The following is a 4,526-nucleotide window of genomic DNA, read 5'->3' as shown; positions in this document are numbered from 1 at the left end:
CCCTGCCGGCTCGCGGCTGCTCGGAGGAGGACTGCTACTTTCGGAAGGTGAGCGGAGGGCGGAGCCCCGGGGCTCGGGTGGGCTCCGGAGCTGCCGGCGCCGTCCCGATCTGATTCCGCCGACCCCCGGGCCGGGCTCGCGCGCACCTCCACACAAGGAGCCCGGTTCCGCCTGGCGGCTTTTCTGCCTTTCTGTCCCGTTCGCGCTCCGTCTCCTCGCTCGCTCTCGAGTAATTGCCGCGTGTACCTGTCGGAAGCTTACTCGAGCGAGGCGGCGAAGTTAACAGAGTCGTTAGGAAGCCTTTAATAAACATCTGCCCTCATTACTTCTCAGACGACGTGGGCGGCTTGTGCCGTGCCCGGGCTCTCTCGGCACGGCGGCAATTACCGCTCTGCGCTGCCTGCGGCGCTCCCCTCGAGGCCCGCCGGATGCCCGCAGAAACGCGCCCGAACGGCGCTGCCCTGCAGCGGCTGGGAGCGGCGCGGTGCTGCCGGAACGGGCGCTGCAGTGCGGGGAGCCGGGCGGGCTGAGGTGAAACTTCCCATCTCGTCCGGTTCCTTCATTTGAGTAACCCTCATACAGTATCGGGTGAGTAATCGCTTAGCAGTCCTGAGCAGGAAATCACGAAGTATGGCAAAGCTGTAATCGTTCCGAGTTCTCGCAGCTATTCTCTGTAGCACCAGGTGCTTGACGTGTTAGCAGAGCCTCGCAATCCTACAGAAAGTCAGACTTGTTAAGTTAGATACAAGTTGTCCGTTTCTCTTATTTGCCTTGTTGTTGGGGTCCGGCTGGAGTCTGATGGCCAAGCTGTGCGCTGTAAGGAGCGGAAGGCATACACTGCACTCAGATCAGCCATAGGATGGGGTCCTTTCTGGTTACAGCATTATACGTTACGAATAAGGTCTCATAAACAACATCAGATCAGAGCCATCCCCATGTGCTGAAAAGTTAAGGAGCTATTCCAATATGAAAATACTCAAAGATAGATCTTACACCTTATTATGAGCATCTTCCCCACTTTTGATTTGCTTATCACAAACGAGTGCAAAATGGACAGAAATCCAATGTTAAATCTGGATGGGGCACCTTTTTCTCTGTGCACTCAAGAGATCTTTGAAAGGCTCATCTGGCTCTTCTGTACCAGTTCTAAACATCAGATTAGGTTAAAAGCTGAAAGCCTTCTGTCCCCAGAAGTTAAATGTAAACAGAAAGCCAGCATTCCTTGTTACACATTAGTTGAATGGTCTCAACGATCAGAGCTTTCATTCTAAGTAGATTCAGGAGAAGAAAACACGCAAACAAAAAGAAAAACCTGGAATCCTGAACAGATTCACCCTGTGAACCCAAAGTGTTAATCTGGATAGAATATCCTTCTTTGGACCTTACCTGTTCATTTGAATGGTATGCTAGATGGCTTCGTGTAACAAACTGGTTATTGAGCTAGTCATGTGTGTCCATGGGCTCCCCCACCTCTCCAGAGTCCCTTTGCATTGTTTTCTGTTCCCTTAAAGAAAAAAAAAAAAGTAATCATACTCTTAATTCCCTGAAAAAATCTGAGGGTTGTTCTGCTGGTGCAGAAACACACCAATTTTCAAAAGCCATTGCATGTGTTTTGAGATGAAAACATTTATTTATTTGACCTTTTTAATTTATAAGCTGCAGAGCAAGGTGAAAATACTTTTGTGTCAGGACTGCTCATAAAAGGGCTCCCAAGCATTCTTTATGCAATGAAATTGTCTTCTATACTGTAAAAGACTTTTATATGTGCACTGAGATCTTAATATTGATAAAATTGAGTGGTTCATACAATATTCATTTGTTCTAGACTTTTGATATGTTTTTGTGATAAGTGGATTGCTGTGGGAAGTTTGCTCAAAGCTGACACAGTGCCCTTTTATAGCCTTAAATAGAACATACCAGACAACAACCCTCACTGTACCCAAGATGCAAAATGTAAAAACTTATTTCCTAAAGTCTTATTTTCTTTTGGGTGGAGACTGGCTTTGTGTAAAGGGCAACAGGCAGAAATGGTGTAACAGAAACACAATCTTGTTTCCTTCTTTCATTCCTGTTGCCACACTAGGAAGTTAGGCTTGCTGTGACTGCCAAGTCAGTCCCAAGTGGGATGGCTGGCAGTTTCTTCTGGCAACTTTCAGTGCAGCCCTGGGGCTCTCTTCCTCCATTCATTCCCAGCTATATCAGCAGCAGCTCTGTGTCCATTCTCTCCTTTCTCCTCATGGCAAAGGCCCCTTATCTTTGCATATGCAAACCATGATTTCCTTTAAACCATTGACTTCCTTTGAGTTGGTTCTGAAGACCACCCCTCCCTCCCCCCTTTTCCTTTCATAATACCTAGTTTTAAAATAATCACACAACTCTGTCAGTAATGACACTATTCCTCTTCTCCTTGCATCTCCCCAGAGAAAGGGGAGCCTCTTCAACCATTTGACTAGCCACAACTAAAATTCTGAGAGGAATTTTAGGTTTAAGAAAAACAAATCCTGCTGTTGCTCTGAAAAGGAAGGTGGAAGGGGCACCCTACTTGGGCTTTCCATCAAAGAGGAGATGGAGATTCTGCTGGAAGTTTTTTTTCTTTTTGGGAATATAATGCCTAAGGAAACTGGTTCTGCTATTGTTCTGTTTATCTCTGCCATCACATTTGTAATTCAGTATACCCTGTGGTACAATATCAGGGCAGACTGTACCTGCAGTTCTGGGTGGTGTGTGTGCTCCTGGATGACCGACCTTGTGCCACAGCCTCCTCTGCATGGAGTTCCACATTCTTCTCCCAGCTCTGGCTGTGAGCCTGTGAATCAGCCATGCTTATACCATATTCTACCAAGATCCACTCCCTGGCATTCTTCCCACAAGAGAATCTATGGCCAGTGGGAAGTACTGACAAAACTAAAGATAAGAGCAAATAACTTGTTTTGAAAGCAGAGCAAGGCCTTCACATAGAAGGATTTTTCAACACACAGTACTTAAAGGCCCATCCTCATGTACCATTTTGCTTACCTGAGATGCTTATTCCACTCCTAATGACATAGCCTGCCATAGCTCTGCATCAGATTGCCTGTTCTTTATTTACACAAGTTCTTGTGAGGAAGGCAAAAGCAGAGAACACCTTGAAAAAAGAGTTTTCTCCCCTCTCTTTATTCCAGAATCAGCCCACTAAACCAGCGTGCCTTAGCAGAGTAACCCAAAGAGCAGGTTATATACAGAACTCAGGGTACCCTGTGAGGCTGTGCTTGTCCACTCACAGGATTCAAAACCAGAGTGGTGATCTCTTAGTAGAGTTTCATCAGCCCTAGAACATTGTTTATTGTTTGGTGAGTAGAAGCAGAGCAAGGAAGAGATTTCTAGCTAGCTTTTTAGCATATAACTTTTCTATTTTGGTTAATTGATTTATAATGCCTTATACATATTGGAACTTTTCAGGTTTCTTGATTAGGAAGCTGCAATAGAAGGAAAAACCTATGTTTATTTTTCAAGCTTACTTTTTTTGTAGGTCTCTAGATACATGCTGGTACAGCACTAAGCATCCGATCTTCGGTTTGCTTGTCTTGGAAAGCTGTGTGGACAGGCAGAGCAGTTGGACAGCTAGCTTAAAGAACCTTTAAATTCATGCCAGTTGAGTGAAGATAATTGCTTTCTTTTCCCTTTCTTAAAGTCTGGAGACAAGAAAATTATCATGTAGACCAACCTGATTCAGAAGGAAGAATGTATGGTAGTCCTTCCCGCCAGGATGAAAAGGCTAAAAGCAACACAAGTAGTTTTGTAAATAGAGTACCAGGCTGAAAATAACAATGATGGTAGGTATGATAACTTGCTTGTGAATCAGCCCTAATTAATCCTCTCTCTCCTTAGCTTTTGGGCTTTCCTGTGTAGGATTTGCCCCCTGCCCTGCTGTGATTTATGGATCAGTTTACCAACCTGCTACACCTGTGCTTCCACTGAGGCTTAGCTAATATGGCTGGTTTTAGTCGTTAGTAGCCAGGCAACAATCAACATTAGCATTGACACAGCAATATTTATTTGCCTGTTTGTTCTCTCCCTGCTTGTCTAGCCAGGCCAGAAACAACATTGAGGTGACTCACACCCCACATCAGCCACACTCTGTCCACTCATTATATACAAATTAAAAACAAACAAACAAAGTAGGCCTTCATGAAAAACCAGGAATCATTTGGAACTTGGGTCATCAAGGCACAGGCTTCTCAGATCCGCTATTAATTTTGATTTGTGAGTAGTGTGACAAGATTGTGTAGATGGTATAGAAAATGTGTTTGGAACAATACAATTATTAATTATTAAAAAATATTATTCGTCTTTGAACATTTAGAACTGTAAAATACCTGCATATGGAACAATTAGATCAGGCTCTGGAATATCGGTTCTTCCTTAACTCTCTCCTTCTTATTCAGATTAAAAACAGCTACTGTTGAAAGGTTTGTGGTATGTGCCTAAGATTTCAGCATTGAACTAATAGAATCTCTCAGAGAAGCTTCAACTTTAGGAGTAGCAAA

General features: G+C 44.3%; 1 long non-coding RNA gene across 1 annotated transcript; it reads right to left on the bottom strand.

Moving 5' to 3' along the window:
• Window positions 1–732: 732 nt before the first annotated feature.
• LOC109369758 lies at window positions 733–4,526 on the bottom strand. The gene is made up of 3 exons (XR_004161169.1): window positions 2,706–4,526; window positions 1,387–1,504; window positions 733–814 (listed from the first exon to the last, which is right to left on the bottom strand). It is a non-coding gene; the product is annotated as an uncharacterized LOC109369758 (long non-coding RNA).

This window comes from Meleagris gallopavo, chromosome 13 (assembly GCF_000146605.3).
Source record: "Meleagris gallopavo isolate NT-WF06-2002-E0010 breed Aviagen turkey brand Nicholas breeding stock chromosome 13, Turkey_5.1, whole genome shotgun sequence".
Classification (NCBI taxonomy): Eukaryota; Metazoa; Chordata; class Aves; order Galliformes; family Phasianidae; genus Meleagris; species Meleagris gallopavo.
Note: the sequence above shows the minus strand (reverse complement) of the source record. Positions and strands in the feature narration are given on the sequence as shown.